This window comes from Armigeres subalbatus, chromosome 3 (genome assembly GCF_024139115.2).
Source record: "Armigeres subalbatus isolate Guangzhou_Male chromosome 3, GZ_Asu_2, whole genome shotgun sequence".
In the NCBI taxonomy this organism is placed as follows: domain Eukaryota; kingdom Metazoa; phylum Arthropoda; class Insecta; order Diptera; family Culicidae; genus Armigeres; species Armigeres subalbatus.
The window spans coordinates 9,084,435-9,101,849 of record NC_085141.1 but is presented as its reverse complement, the minus strand read 5'-3'; the positions used below and the strand labels follow the sequence as shown (position 1 = coordinate 9,101,849).

Here is a 17,415-nt window from a genome sequence, read left to right as displayed (position 1 = left end):
CGCTAGAACTAGCGAATATGTAAACGGGCCATAAAGAAGGATTCGATAATAAATTACTTTGATGTTTCCATGTGTTTTATTTAAATGCACTTGGGTTATCTCTTGTGCGTTTTTTGTTATTTAACTCAATTATTTTTACGTAGATTTTAGAATATACACGTTTTTACGCAGATTTTCCCCATCGGTTTTTTCGAAATCGTCAAGAAATACGTGAAAACTACAAAAAAAAGATTTTAGTTGAATTTTAGTTTTTACGCGGATTTCGGGATAATTAGAGATTGCATATTGTCTGCAAACTATAAAAATAGGTATACTAATGACATTATTTCCTTCAAGATACAATAATGAAACATTTATTCTTTTTCCGTAGAGAAATAATAACAAATATAGATATAAACTTTCAGCAAGAAATGACTCTCGAACAACATTCGAAAGCTAGAAAGGTGACGAGTGTTTTTCATTCGACTTGAGTCGTTTTTCAGTGTGCTATCGAGTATCCATAATGCCAAAACATCTCGTTATTCTTGTACCTCCTCGAGCATACTCGAACGATGAGTCGTTTTCGAGATCGAATCGAAAGCCGTAATACCAAACATGTTCGACTCGATAAAATTACGTTCGAATCGAGATGCGCAATGCCACCCCAGGTTTCCGTGAAGGCAACAATGTCATAATCACAGCTACTCAGTTCGAGAAAGAGCTTGTTTGTCTTGGTTCTCAAGCCTCGCACATTTTGGTAATACACCAGGAATGATGAAACTGGAGTCTGAGTGCAAACTGGGGAGGAATTAAAAACTGGTGGGTCTGGTGTGGGATGAAGGAGTGGCTCTATGAGTGAACGGTTGTTGTGAGCGTGGATTAGTGGTTAAGAGAGGGATATTCGATGATCCTGGATCCGTGCTCTGGTGTGGCTTCCAAAAATGTCGAGTATTTTCATTTGTATCCACAAATTCGCGAAATTGTATTTCAGGAGGCCAGGTGGAGGGATCCATGGCTTTTGTTTTCAAGTTCAGACTCACCCCCACCTTGAACGAGATGAATGTCAACGTAGTAAAGTGGGTCCTCTCGGCACCAACACTTTAGCAACAACATGCTCGGTATTCAAGCAGTACTTGGCAAGATTCACAACGTCGTCTTCAGTAGCTTCGGGTGAGATTTTCGTCAAGTAAACCCAAAACTTACTCTCCGGGTTTTCATTGAGACCCGCTGAAGCGCTGGCAGATTGGCTTGTGCCGCGAAGAACTTTTGAAGGTCTATCGGGTACCGGCAAAACCGTCTCGATACTTTCACTTCTTCTTCTTATTGACATTACATCCCCACACTGGGACAGAGCCGCTTCGCAGCTTAGTGTTCATTAAGCACTTCCACAGTTATTAACTGCGAGGTTTCTAAGCCAAGTTACCATTTTTGCATTCATATATCATGAGGCTAGCACGATGATACTTTTATGCCCAGGGAAGTCGAGACGATTTCCAATCCGAAAATTGCCTAGACCGGCACCGGGAATCGAACCCAGCCACCCTTAGCATTGTCTTGCTTTGTAGCCGCGCGTCTTACCGCACGGCTAAGGAGGGCCCACTTTCACGCGTTCTCTTAAAAGCAGGTCGGCTGCAGAACTGAAACCGATTCGAAGCAGAAGATAGGATCGCCGGAGAAAGTTTGTTAAAGCCCCTTTGGGTCTCTAGTCTTAGTTCTTCTGTTTATCTCCGTTTTCAGATCTTCAACAAGCTTTTGATAAACATCATTCACTTCTTTGGTCGCAACATTCATGGATTTCTGAGTGTTTCTAAACCGAGCATTCGCACAGTCGTCATAGTATTTAGCGGAACACCCAACCGATAGCCCGAATGTTGCGAGAATATGTCACTGGAGTGCTGCTGATGCTGACGACAACGACCACACGATGGGAATAAAATTTCTTGCAGCAACTCCACCGATGCCGATGCTGGAACCACTCTTCGCTCTTTGTGACGTCTCGAACAACAAACATGTCTGCGAAAAACCCTGTGTCTTCCCCTCTATGGTGAGTGTTATTGTTACACATAATATTTACATAAACAATCAACAATGAGGCGGGACTAATGGGCCTTCTTTATTGATTACAAGAAAGTTACTTTCACGCGCGCGCATTCCATTTTGCTCGAGATGTCGCAGAGAGGGGAGAGCAATCCCAGTATTGGCATCGGTGGAGTTGCTGTAGGAAATTTTATTCCCAACGACGGCGTGAGTTATGTGGGAGTCGTCATCATCAGCATCAGCAGCACTCCAGTGAAGTTTTCTCTCAAGTTTCGGATTTGGTTTGTTGCTTTATGTGATTGGAAATACGCATTATTGAAAATAAATCCGTTCTTTTCAAGACCAACTACTACAAAAAAGCTTATTGTTGAAAGTTCAAACTTCAAAACACAAACGATTAGTGACGGCAGAAAGATCCATCGCAATGATAGCCTTACGTTGTCCAACGTCTACCTCGCGGTCGTGTCTTGTACACAACCCTTCTGATTTTTAAACTGAACATCAAAGCTATTAAACTTATCATGTGATAGCAAAAATAAAATTCGATATAGTTTTTAAGATGAATGCTTTAAAAGCTTTTAGTTAATTCAACATAAAAATAAGGCTGAAAGGTACTCAAGGCTTAACAAAACTGCGTGTTAAAAGTTGTATGAATTAAGCAACAAACCTTGAAAAAATGTGATAAACTCTCTCGAACATCCGAGTGGGGTAACTTGCAACAGTGCAACCAAAAGGTATCCCAGGAAAACTAACTGGAAATTGGATATCACAAATTCAACATGTAACGCGGGAAACTTGAGCACCTTTAACTTAAGCACATGTAAGGTGGGAAAGTTGAGCATGTTTTGAAGTCCAGGATGTTTTGGAGAACCCAAAAGCCCTGCAGTAGTTTGTAAAAATTTTGTTATAAATGAAATCCTATCAGCTCAATGGCCCTGCTGGGATGTTAGGCAATGCACGGATAAATCGTTCAGGACCTGATTGATCGGATAGATCGTATGTTTTTAGCTCCATGGCGTTTTGGAGAACCAAAAAGGCTTGTAGTAGTTTCTAAAAGTAATCCTATCCGTTCAATGGACCTGCTGGGAAGTTAAGGGCTGCACGAATACATCGATTGTATGTTCTGAACTCCAGGCCGTATTGGAGACCCTGAAATAGGTTACGTTAATTAAAAACTCGATGATTTCATGTCTTATGATCACATATATATTTTTGGATATTCTCAGCTCATTCTTCTATTCTCAGCTTTGGACATTTTGTTTCTAGAGATATTTTCTGATGCATTCGAAGATATGTACTCCAGAACAGTTTTGACGGCCTAGGACAACGAAAACAATATTTCAACACCTTTTTAGTTCTTTCTTTACTAGTTTTGGCAGGATTGAGCGGAAAACTCCAAATCTGTACATTAAATCTATGTTAAAAAAAATCGTCCTGAAACGGTTAAACTTTTGTAATGGTTGTAAGCTACTTTCTTGCTTGATATTGCAATCTCATTAATACAGCTGCGATGCTAAGGAGCTTTCTTCAAACAGAGACGTACCTTAGTGGGATACCAATCTCCAAAAGATGCGGATAAAAACCCGGAAACTCTTCACCCATGCTAAAAGAACACAAAGTACTGCAGTAGCTGCTAGATTGCAAATAGTCCTTGCTAAAGATCACACAAATGGCATTGGAACTGGAATACGGCTCAGTTGTATTTTTGCTCGAATTTGCAACAGAATTTACTCAAGGTATAATTAGTTAAAAACGGGTCCACGACGTTAGGCATAAAGACGTTAGGGATAAGTACGTTAGGCATAATGGACGTTAGGCATAACGGACGATACGCATAATGTACGTTAGGCACGTTAGCATTTTGCCTCCCTAATGTCATGGGCTGTTCTTTGTGCCATTTTTTGCCTAACGTCCAATATGCCCAACGTACATTATGCCCTGGGTGCTGCGGATAGAGCCGCTTTTCTGCGCTCAAGCGAGCTGAGGGATATTTTGAAATCACTCCCATAAACAAAATTATTTTGCAGTTACTTGGCTGTCAAATATTTCCCGCTCTTCGAATTTCTCTTCCCACGCTGCATGAGGGCGCACAAATGCGCTAGACTCTACATGACTTTACGATTGTTTACATACATTCATGCTCCAATCAGCTGCTGAATATCGTGAAATTTCGTAACGAGTGCTTTTTAGTTGCATTTCCACTAATTTTCCACTCGAAATATAATGTGAGAATATTTGTTACAAAGAATACAAAACTCAAACAAAGTTTATTTTTATTTTTTCCCAAAATAATAACAATACTTCTCAATATTAGATCAGAAACGAACATAACCACAATCTTCAATGTTTGGCTCCGGCACAATAGAAAATTATGGCTTCAGTTTGACAACCAAATCGATTCTATCCGCACCACCCAGATTATGCCTAACGTCCGTTATGCCTAACGTCCATTATGCCTAACGTACTTATGCCTATCGTCCTTATGCCTAACGTACTTATGCCTAACGGGGTATATCCGTTAAAAACAAATGTAGATCACATCAGCTTAAAAAAATTCAGTTTCATCGACATCACAGCCATTTGACGTTTGAATATAGCATCGGATCATATTTTTGTTTATCATTATTAAACATGTGTAACTGCTACCAAGGATGTTATCGATCATTTAGTAATCTGCCTTCCATCATTTAGTAGTTTGTCAATAACTCATTCCAGAAGCCAAATTTCAAAATGTTTTGTATGGTGGACTTCTAGTGCAAAGAGGTCTCAGCAAGCTTTGGTGAAATTCGGACGTAAAACTTTTTCCTCACGTCAAAAAATAAATGAAGTGAAATAAATACCTGGACAATTTCAATCCAAAGTATAGCGAGGAGTGACATTTGTTTTGAACGATGGGAGACAAGGATCAGCTCACCCTGGAGACCTATTCCAAGAATTTCATGCAGCCCAAGATTCAGCGAAATTGATGAGACATGTATGTACTGGGAAAGGTTAAGGAGGCATACAGCGGGATTCTGCGTTGTGGAACTGAGGCGACTTATTCAAGAGCAGCCGACGGTGAAGCGAAGTGATGCTGTTTGAATCCCATGCAAGTCTACACCATCGTTCGAGGAGTGGACGCCAATAATTGAACTATTCAAGTAAGATCCAACCAATTAGACCCTTTTAACTCATTTTCATCATCTTCATATTACTATCAGTAACGAAACATGTTTTTTTATTGTAAATTGAAAAATTGGGTACCAGTTTTGCACATTTTTTTTTTCTATTATTTGTGAGTGCCCTGTTCTTAGGAGATTAGTTTATATGACATTGTGTGAATTATGTATGCGTATGTTGCCGCTCGGTAGTTGCAAGGGCTGACTCTATGTTGTCTCCAGGTGTTTGTGTCCATATTTTAAGTACAGACTTGTAAAATATTTTCTACATTTCACCGGTTTCAATGATATCGGAGGCTTTCGCATCAACGTCTGTTCTGTGGATCGGCACCAACATAGAGTTGTTGTATATGGGACAACAATACTTTGTTGACAAATGAACTTGTGCTGACGAATAAATGCAGAAGCCTGTATCATCAGGAATTTATCTATCCATCGAATCCTACTTTAGCAATATTTCCCATCTTTTCTCTCTACCCAACTATGTGTATCGAAATTGAACAACAGTCGATCGCGTTTGAATCACAAACATGTGCTTCTGCCTGTCGTATTGAGGCTGGTTTGCTTCTGCTACGTCAATAGAGGCTTGTTTGCAGCCGTTCGATCATTTATTCATCCAACTTGAATTCATTTGTTGATCAAAATCATTATCATATCAGGGGGAATTTAATTTCTTTTTGCTCTTTTTTCGTTTCAGAGAGCGAGCAAAGGCGCTTAAACCTAGGCTATTAGCCAGGGCAAGGCTAATACCTTCGCCCCATCCGAGGAAAATCATCGGCAAGGATAATGGAGTGACATAAATTTCTTAGCAGAGTCACTCCCAACGTATTTCCACAAATTTTCTATCATTTGCTTATAATGATACTCCTAAACCACATACCCTACCCACCATCCAATTTCTTGACATCTATGAGGGCGTCGGTGAGTCGCTGGCCTCTCGTTAAGTAGATGTCATATCATCATTTCCTTCCCTTTCCTAGTAACGGAGAAGATGGGCGTGGCCGGCAATGATAGCTTTCATGTTTTATCATTTTGGACCCCCAATTGGATTTCCATTGAATCCCAAATGGAAATCCATAAGCAATTGGGGTAAGAAAGGTAAAGAATATACATGACAACTATCAGTATGCAATCTACGAAATACTCCGTTACAACGCAACGCAACGCAACGCAACTCATTCCAGAAGCCAAATTTCAAAATGTTTTGTATGGTGGACTTCTAGTGCAAAGGTTTATCTACAACTCTGCCTAACAGTTCGTTTTTTGAATTTCACTTATAACGGAGCTATAGCGCTAGTAGCAGTAACTTAGACTAAATGACTGCATATTTTGTTATCATTTAGTATAAGTATAGCAACTAGCACCGTAACTCCTTTAGTAGTGGAATTCGAACATCGACCTGTTAAGGAGAGTTGTAGAAAAACCTGCGCACTAAAATTCCACCTTTTTTTTAACTTAAAACGGCTACGTAGTCTTTAAGTATTAAAACAAGATTTATATTTGTCCAACGTTTCGACACGGGGTTGGTGTCGAAACGTTGGACAAATATAAATCTTCAGAAAAATATATTAAGCTCGTTTAGTGGAATGTATTAAACCGTCTAAGACGAATTAAGTACTGTCCATTTAATTCCACCAGTTAATTTTCGTTATCTTTGCAGATACGTATTTCGACCACAACTGTGTGGTCGTCTTCAGTGTCTTGTACTTGACTCGACTTGAAGAAAACAATCGCAACTTACACTATTTATACTACGCTAGGTACCTAATCTAATCTTATTTGCCTACTTTATTTACCTATACAGTAAATTACTTTATTGTTTAGGTAGAAACTTGAAGAGCCAAGAGCTGCCATTTCCCTGATCCTTATTCAACAGCGCTGTTTGTACCTGTCGGTGGATTTCCAAACTCTCAGCTACATCGAGTTTCCATGGGGAAGAGACATTTCTTAAGATTTTAATATTTGATGCCGTAATTGGGTGATTTTCCTTATACACATGCTCTGCTACCTTAGATCTAAATTCGTAATGTAATCCCTTATCGTTTTCTCTTTTCGCCTTACTCACTTCCGCCATATGTTCCTTGAACCTTATATCTAATGATCTTTTTGTTTGGCCTACATAGATTTTTTTCACATTGGGAACAACTTATCTTATAAACGCCTGCCTTATTCAACATTTCTACTTTATCCTTCGTTGAACCCAATAGAGACTTGAGTTGGTTGCTTCTACTGGAGAATACTAGATCGATGCCAAATTTCCTTAGTCGAGGGCGTAGCTGGTTGGTGATGTGTTTATCATATGGGACCGATACTCTTTTCAGCGGCTCCTCTATCGGTGTCCGCGTTGTATGTCCATTTCGTCGTAGGGTCCTTTCCTTCTTGTTGATGATCGCTCGTATAGTCCTCTCCTGGTATCCGTTGATCTTCGCTGTTTCCAAGATGTATTGTAGTTCCTTCGTTTTTCCTTCTTCGCTCAGGGGTATCGTCTGCATCCTGTGGATCATGTGATGAAATGCTGCCATTTTATGTTGGTACGAATGGTTCGATGTATATGGGATGACTCTCATGGTGTTCGTGGGCTTCCTGTAGATTTCGAGGCTCAATGTTGTATTTGCTTCCCTGATGACTAGTAGATCCAAGAAAGGTAGTTTACCTTCTTTTCCTCTTCGAAGGTAAATTTGATGTCCTTATGCACGTTGTTTATCGCTTCCAAAATCCTGGGTAGATCCTTTCGGTTGATGATGCTGAAAATGTCGTCGACGTATCTCCACCACTTCTGGGGTAGTATTCCTTGTTCTTGTAGGTTGTTCTCCAGATTCGCCATGAACAGTTCGCACAAAAACGGTGATAGCGGATTTCCATCGGTGCTCCTTTCGTCTGTTTGTAGTAGTTGCCACGAAATGTGAAGTAGTTCTCCGTCATGCATAGCCTTGCCAGATTTAGGTACATCTTCACCTTTCCTCGCCATGTTGTTTCCGTCCTTTGTGTTAGCAGCCAATCCTCTAGAAGATTCAGAGCATCTTTCACTGGAACGCTAGGGAACAATGCCGCTACGTCGAATGATACCATTATGTCCTCTTCTTCGATGTGTCCTGATTCCAACAGCTTCTGGGCGAACTCCTGGGTGTTGATGACTGACCTGCTGGGGAATGGTTTCGGCATACTTTGGAACTCCTTTACCAACCATTTGGCTATGTTTTGGGTAGGGGAACCCACTGATGAAACTATCTCTCGCATCTCCTTGCCGGGTTTATGGATTTTTGGTAGTCCTTTAATCCTAGGTAGAACCGGGTTTACTGTCTTTACTCGGGCTTCTCCATAAATCTTGTTTTAAAAATTAAAGACTGCGTAGCCGTTTTAAGTTAAAATAACAATAAACAGTCGATCATTCGAAAGTATAAAATTCCACCATACAATACATTTTGAAATTAGGAATCTGGAATGAGTTATTGACAAACTACTAAACGATTGACGGCAGATTACTTAATGATCGATAACATCCTTGACTGCTACTGAAGATGCATTCCCTTTTTATATGTTAGAAAGTTGCAGCGATCTACTGTTGTTTTGAACAAAATAAAAACTGTTTCAAATTCGTGCAGAAATAAACTGAGCAGCATTCAAGTTTTATAAACAAAATTGTTCGAATTTTAAAACTACGTCTGTTGAAGATGGCACTCCCCTACAGTTTATAACTCTACTAAAGATGCCCTTAGAAGATGATATATCTAACAAATCCTAACCATTATTTAAAACATCCCCAGTAACATTTTGGTTTTATGCTGGTTTTATAAAAACCATAAATAGCAAATATTGGTTTTCATGACAGTTATAAAACTTAAAATGCTACTTGGGATGGGTTATATTGACATAATCGGAATGGGTTCGATAAATTCAAATATTGTTGATTAAATTCAATTAAAATAAGATAACTGACACCAAAACTTCGACCAAAAATAATTCAACCTTAGTCATCAGAATCGACTATTTCACAACATCCAAACAAATTATCGATTCAATTTTAAGCTTTGCTCGGGTACTCTCTTTAAGGTTCCGTCAACAAACCAGTACATATTTGAAAAATCTAAAACCCTTTATGTGCCAAGAAAAAGATACCATGAGACTGCGAGCATCATATTCTGCGCACCCAGGGCCTAATTCTGCGCACTTTTTCAAAACCTAAGGAAAGTCAAATATTTATGTTAGTTCCAAATAGCCCCCATGCGTGAGTAAATAACATTATTATGCGATAGTTTCGGGACCATTGCATTGTTTCATAACATTTTGTTAAAAATGCGCAGAATTAGGAGCGGTCACGGCACAAAGATTTTACGAGGACCATCACATCCACTCACATCTCACATGCTATTTACACGCTCGTATTAATATAATGTTCGCATGTTATACGCCTACCGAGCGGCATGGGGTCGAACCCATTTAAAGCACGGCGGTATCTATAATACTATAATAACTACTATTATGACCTGAGCCAAATCTCCTATTTTTTATTAAAACGTGACGTGGACAATAATAAAGTAAAAGCATGAACTTGATAATACAGTATTGACCCGATTTTGTCTACCCCCGATTTTGTCTACCCCCGATTTTATCACGTTTTCGACCCGATTTTATCACGTCCCGATTTTGTCACCCCAAAAAAATTTGTCATTCTTTTTATTTTCGTAAATAATACCAAAAACAACAATGATTTTCATGAAATAACTTTCACCACCTGTAGTTTATTACAAACGACTTCTTAGTTCCTGGGAAATATTCTGTAAGCAATTTCGACAAGAAATAATGGGTACTGTTCACGCAGTTGGCCTTTCCAAGGCATACAATGATTCATATTTGTGGAATGAATTAGTAAAAATGAAAATATTTTTTTTTTTCAATTTTGTCACATACCCTGTTTTATCACCCCAAAATTCACCAGGGGGGTGATAAAATCGGGATATTACTGTATAGTATATAAATAATAATCATAATAGGAGAGTGCAGGATACTCACCCTTCCTTCCTTTTAGTTGTCTCCCCAATCGTATCCTTTGTTTCTTCTCTCTTTTCTATGTATGTATACCGATGCAGGATGGAAATTCTCAGAGCGGTTTCTAGTTGACACTTCAAGGTGTTTTCTAATGTGTGACACTGTTTCCCCCCTAAGAAATCGATGAAAATAATTAATCACTAAACTTCTATTTATGAAACATTGGATCGGTCCCAAAATGCTGATACCCTATCACTGTTTGACGTTGTGTACAAACTTTGGTCGGACTCTTGGTTACTCATTTACAGTTCTGTGAAGGAGGCCAAGAATTATCTTCAACTTTTATTGATACTTGTTATCAGCAATGCTATACATTGACACATTCCTTAATATGGCACACTGACAATGTTGGCTTTTTCATCACTCTCGGTCTTCACGACAAAACACTTAATTTATCACTCAGCTAATTAAACGAAGCGTACGTGTGTTGCTGTAGTATAGGCTTTCTCGTTAAATTCTTGAATCAAAGCTCTTGTAGCACGAGGCTTTTACAATCGACACTATATTATTATATTTTTGATACTTTAACCACAACAATTGCGAACTACGAACTACGTAACAATCTTCATCAAAGCTGAACACTCGGTATTCGTTGTGAAGGAAAATACACTTCTTGGTGTACTTTCTGCTTCAAGCCTCTTACGACAATCAAATCATAAATAAATCATTTTCCTCATTCCACGAGAATCGCAACTATTTATACCCAAATAGCAAATACCCCTGTAACAAGCCAGATAGGAGCAATGCCTAGGTAACAAATTGCAGTGTATGCAATACGCTGGAAGATTACGCGCGATCTACACCAGACGACACGGTGTCTGCCAGAGATACCTTTCCAAAACAATTCACTTCTCAGATGTGCAATGCTACGTACACATGCTTCAGAAGCCGATTGTGCATTGTATGCCTCATCGCACTCAGCTTGATTCACCCAAATTGAATTAGTTTACCGACAAATAGACACGACAAGCATCGGAGATTCGGTATGCAACCGGCCATGTGACTCAACCCTTCAGAGAAGCTGATGCGAAAATATCACTTGAGGTCACGTCAAAATCGCAGTTCACCAACAACTTGTTGTTTCGTTAACGACACCCCACAATCAAAGTAGCCAAAACGCGTGCAAATACAGCTGAGGCCCGGCGCCTTCTGTGCACCTGTTGTTCACTATTTCTTTTCCTATTTTTCTGACTTCCAAAAGATGATTCTTCTAGCAGTCGATTTCCCCCTCATCATCCACAATTCAAAAGTGCAACCGGATAACAAAAAAAATCGAAACCTACGTCGTACGTACGTCCGTTTCTCCAGGTAGTGTCTAATTGACTGAATTTGGTTCGCTCTTTCGAAGACGACAAATCCACGAGAACGGCAGCTGTTTGTTCCGTTGAGTTGGGCTGGTCGCCGATGCGTAGCAATTTTCTCTTCCAGTGGTGCCTACTCTCAATGCTCTTGGAGAACCAACACGCTAATATAATTTACTTCAATTCAAAGTTAACTCATAACTTCTGAACCGATGAATCGTTTTCTTATTGTTAGTTAAAAAAAAACTAAAAACTCTCAGAAGTATTTCGTTATTGGTACAATACATATGAACAAAAAACACACTACAATTTGTTTTTCTCAATACTCATTGCTCATTGTCTTAAATGACTCTTTGTTTTATTAATTTGATTGGCTGATTATAAAATTTCAAATAAATACAATTTCTTAAACATAAAAAATCAAAAATGACAACTATGTGGACGCATGGTAGCTCACCATAGGTGACGATAGCCACCACAATATGTACATACTAGCCGTCTTCGATATTGTGTAAAAAATATGAGAATGTCTGGAAAATGGATTGATTAGAAGAAGCAAGTGGGGCAGCAGGGACTATGTCCAAGGGTTTGATCACAAAGTTTGATGATCCCTTCCCAGGCCATCTGCGAGTTGTGGTGCCTGCGTAGGATATGATGGGGTTACAGTGAACTTCATGTATCCGCAAGCAATCTCCGTCAAAACGACAATGTGCCGCTCAAAACGCACAAGCCCAAGTCCTGGTGTTAGGTGGAACACTAAATAGACATGACGTACCGTCCGCCATCTGCACCCCACCATAGATGGTACGCAGCACTTTCCTTTCGAAAACTCCCAGTGCGCGTTGGTCATCCACAAGCATCGTCCAGGTCTCGTTTCCGTAGAGAACTACCGGTCTTATAAGCATTTTGTAGATAGTCAGTTTGGTATGGCGGCGAACTCTATTCGATCGAAGCGTTTTGCGGAGTCCAAAGTACGTACGATTTTTTGCCATGATGCGTCTCCGAATGTCTCTGCTGGTATCGTTATCGGCGGTCACCAGTGAGCCTAAGTACACGAATTCTTCAACCATCTCGATTTCGTCACCATCGATATACACTCGTGGTGGGTGGCTTACATTGACCTCTCTTCCTATCATGTACTTCGTCAATACATCGAGTTGGCTAGTCCAATCCGTTTAGCTTCGCTTTTCAGTCTGATGTAGGCTTCCTCCATCCTCTCAAAGTTACGTGCCATGATATCAATGTCGTCGGCGAAACCAAATAACTGGACAGACTTCGTGAAAATCGTACCACTCATGTCAATCCCTGCCCTTCGTATTACTCCCTCCAAAGCGACGTTGAATAGCAGACACGAAAGACCATCGCCTTGTCGTAACCCTCTGCGCGTTTCGAAGGGACTCGAGAATGCCCCTGAAACTCGAACTACGCACGTTTTCGCTGCCATAGCTGGTTCCGATCGATTGTATCATATGCGGCTTTGAAGTCGATAAATAGATGATGTGTGGGCACGTTGTATTCGCGGCATTTCTGCAATACCTGACGTTCGGCGAACACCTGGTCTGTGGTAGAGCGTTCACCTATAAATCCTGCCTGGTACTGCCCCACGAACTCTCTTGCAATTGGTGTTAGTCAGCGGCATAAAACCTTGTAGGCGGCGTTCAGCAATGTGATTGCGCGGTAGTTGCTACAATCCAGCTTATCGCCCTTTTGGTAGATGGGACACACGACACCTTCCATCCACTCCTGCGGCAGAACCTCATCCTCCCAAACCTTGGTAATCACCCAGTGCAGCGCTCTAGCCAGTGCCTCACCTCCGTGTTTAAACAGCTCTCCTGGTAGTTGGTCAACTCCAGGGGCTTTGTTGTTTTTCAGCCGGCCGATCTCCTCCTGGATTTCCTGGAGATTCGGAGCCGGAAGTCGCATGTCCTGCGCCTGCGTCTACCACATCGCCATTCAGGTGCTACCGCCACCTTTGGATCACCTCACGCTCGTTTGTAAGAAAGTTCCCGTTTATGTCCCTACACATATCGGGCTGTGACACGTGACCCTTACGTGAACGGTTTAACTTCTCATAGAACTTTCGTGCGTTATTAGCGCGGTACAGTTGCTCCTTCTCGAGTTCCGAAAAATCTGCTCCGCGCCCGTTTGTATCGTGCCTCGTTCGCCCTCGTGCGGTGTTGCAGCAATCTCGGCCATGCTGCATTCATCTCCTCAACTAAATGCTCACGTTCGCCGTCATACCAGTCGTTTCTCTGATCCGGAGCCATCGTGCCTAGTGCAGCGGTTGCAGTGCTTACAATGGCGGGTCGAATATCTATCCATCCATCTTCAAGAGATGCTGCGCCTAGCTGCTCTTCCGTTGGGAGTGCCACTTACAGCTGCTGCGCGTAGTCTTGGGCTAGTCTACCGTCTTGTAGTCGCCCATTGTTTAGCCGCGGCGGACGACACCGTCGAGAGTTTTGAGCGCAGACATACTGCAACGAGGTAGTGGTCGGATTCAATATTCGCACTGCGGTAAGTGCGTACGTTCGTGATGTCGGAGAAGAATTTACCGTCGATTCGAACGTGGTCGATTAGGCTTTCCGTTTCTTGATTAGGTGATTTCCATGTGGCCTTGTGGATATTCTTGCGGGGGAAGAAAGTGCTTTGGACTACCATTCAGCGGGAGAAATATATGGAAAGATACAAAGTAGGAGGAATGGTACGGGTATGGGATTGAACCCACGACCTCCTGTGTATGAGGCAAAAGTGGTAGTCATATGAGCACCAAGCCCGTTTGATTATTTAGTTCAGTACCGTCGTGCGGAGCTTCTTTTGACTCCGGGGCTACTTCGGATTTTTGATTTTCTGACGAAAAAATACCAAATGTAAAACAGAAATTTGCCATCCAAGTATCAACAAGACACCCAAATGATGATAATCGCAATTTGATAGTCATTTATTACCTTATCATTCTTGTTTCAAAATGTCCAAAGTAGCCCCCGATTTGTTAAAAGAAGCCCCGCACGACGGTAATCAGTATAAGCAAAAATAATCGCACGTTCTTTTCATCTCCCATGCTGCCTCCACTCGCATTTTAGTTCCATACTTTTCTTTCGCTCATAGAGATAATAGCCTTAGAAGTTCCAAATTGCATCTTCCATATAAAACTTCAAAAAAATCTAATAAATTAATAATAATAAATAACATCATCCGATCTTGTTGAAATCTTGCGGAGTTGTTTATCATTCGATAGGTTACCGTGAAATGATTTAGTTTGATTGAAGCATTGTTTAGATTAGTGCAATGGCAATCAGGTCATGTAAATTCTTGATGGGACTTTTATGCGGGTATTTTCAATATGGGACGCAGACTTGGTTTCACCACAGATAACAGATATTGAGGCTGGCATCCGAAATAAACACGTTTCGCAATTGTTAGTTCAAATGTATTTTAATTGGGACCGCGTTTGGCAATCGATTGGAGATGGCGCAAGAATCATTGTTATCGAAAACGCAGCCCGAACGCGGCTGTCGAATGCATTGGCTGCGTTCGACGGTTGTTAATTAGCTGCGTCTGTATGTACTGCCGCGATCAGTTGAGTAGATGGCAGTAGTGGGCCAACGTATATCAATTCATAAGTTTACACAGGATTTTCAATAAAATTTGTTCTAGCCTAAATATCTGTTATCTGTGGTTTCCCTCATGGACATACAAAATCGTAATTTTTATTGTGATTTATGGAAGTACATTAGAAATAAGCACTATTCACTGAGTTAATTCAAAAGAGATGAAAAGTCAAATGGAATTGTTATACGAATGGAGGCAGCATGGGAAACAATCAAGTGTTTTACCAACCAAAGCATTCGAAGAACCGGTTTCCATTAATAAACTTTTAGAATAATAGAGCTACATCTGCATCACTTGCAAGACAAGTGACTGATTTTGAACACAATCCTCCAAGATTGTCTCTCTTGAACCTGTGAGGTTCGGTGTCTTAAAATATTTCACAAAACATCAAGAAGCGTAGTTTACTAGGCTGTATTTTTAGAAGTGACCACTTCCATCTTCTTTAAAGGCTCTACATTCTGCGGATTCGCAAATTCTCTGGCAATTCCGGAGAATCACTCACTACCCACCCAGCGTCACTTACTGCGACTACTTACTGTTATTATGTCTGAAATTTGATTTGTATGCATATGCACGACATGTGAAAAGTTTTGTTAAAAAATATATTGGAGGTAATCACTTCCTTCGGTGGGGTTTCATCCCACGATCCCAGTACGCTAGACAAGTGCCCAGGTGCTTTCCCTACTACGCTACGAAGGACCTCCACAGCGGGTACTGATGAGGCCAAATTCCCTGGGAGGTAGGGGAGAAACAATTACCCAGGTAGTTAACGGAGCCTGTGTAGGTTCCATAGAGTGTGGGCTGCTTTGTCGGTGACAACGGGTGATACCCGCACATCCCTAAGTGGTGCAAGTGAGAGGGAATTGGGGGTATTACAATACCCCCACAGAGTAAGGGACCGAATGTATGGGCGAGCACACAAGTAAGCTTCGCATGGTACGTATGGCCGGTAGTCATAAAAAAAGTGAAGTCTCGCTAGGTCTGGCAGGAGTGTCGGGAGGCAGACACATCTGCGGTACCTAAGAATTAGGGGACGCGAAACTTTCGTTATGCCTGGCAGGAGTGTCGGGAAGTTGATGCTTTCGCGGCACCTCAGGAGACGTGGAAGACAAATGAAGCCACTTTGTTGCGGGACTGGGTGACCACCAGTCTGATCGAGAACTATCTGGGCTACGAACTGTCAACAGGAGGGAGGGGGGTACCTGAGCAAGGTATCTGCCTAACTATCTGTTGGCTGTATCAAAACCAGGGTGATGTGATCGTTGAGACACAAGTGGTGGTCCGGTGTTCCACGTCAAAAATTATACACAGGAGGTGCACAAGTGGAAACATAAGGGATATGGGGTGGGGGTATTACAAGTAATTGCCATTTCCGGATGATGCTTGTGATTCTATTGATGAGTTGCTTCGTGTCTTTGGCTTTCCAATTATCTTTGTATACAATGGAGCTCAGTAGACCAAAAATAAAACAGTTTTCGAAGGTCACGAGGTCGGGAGGTTGATGCTTTTGCGGCATCTTAGAAATAGGAGATGTGAAAGGGTCTACCTTGTGGCGTAGCTGAGGTAGGAGTGGCACCGCCCTAGGGTCGCCTCCGGCTTGGTAGACAAGGGGTGCCACCATATTGCAGAACAGCCTGTGTTGCGAGGTGTCAGTATGAGGGTCCCCGTGAATTCCCTTGCTATTATTCGAACAACATAGGCAGGAGCGAGTTGGGGCACACGTGATGCCAAAGTGTCTTTGTGCTCAAATGATGCGTGGGAAGGCGTTGGAAATTGAATTCAATCGTAATATTTGTTATAACTTCGTGAATTGGAATAGGTTCTGGGAAGGAAATCCAAAAGGTAACACGTACCCAAATTTTTTTTACATATTTTTATGTTCTTCGATTCTTAATCTTCGGAAATGTTCGATTCTTAAGCCGTAAGGTTGGCAATTCTTCCTTCAGCGCATTCATCATCTTTGGCGGTAAAAGTAATCGGGTTTTAATTGGATTAGACCGTCAATAGAAGTGAATGGGCTAGCTTCCGGGTATTGGCCAACCGGCACGGTACTTTGTTCAACATCTTACATACGATCGTGTCTTGTGCTCAACCCTTATGATTTTTTGCTTAATTTTCGGTGTGAAACTTGTCGTAAGTGTAGTGATGGATAGGGATCCTATAATGAGAGATATGCGAAAGCGGCCATTGTAAGCCAATCGAGCATTGAGAACTGTCAAAACGTGAGCCAAATGAACATTGTTATTGTTGTAGATTGAGACGAGGTTGAGAGGTATTGAGATAGA

The 17,415-nt window shown here is 41.3% G+C and overlaps 1 protein-coding gene across 3 annotated transcripts in view; it reads right to left on the bottom strand.

Moving 5' to 3' along the window:
* Positions 1-11,631, bottom strand: part of LOC134226093 (tumor necrosis factor alpha-induced protein 8-like protein) — a 94,733-nt gene extending 83,102 nt beyond the window's left edge. The window contains exons 1-2 of one of the 3 annotated variants that reach the window (XM_062706639.1): positions 11,504-11,631; positions 10,185-10,332 (exon numbers count right to left, since the gene is read on the bottom strand). The gene's annotated coding sequence lies outside the window, so the exon portion shown is untranslated. Of the gene's footprint in view, positions 1-10,184; positions 10,333-11,051; positions 11,071-11,503 lie in introns of those variants that run through there. The other 2 variants (XM_062706642.1, XM_062706640.1) reach the window with 2 other exon arrangements.
* Positions 11,632-17,415: the final 5,784 nt, after the last annotated feature.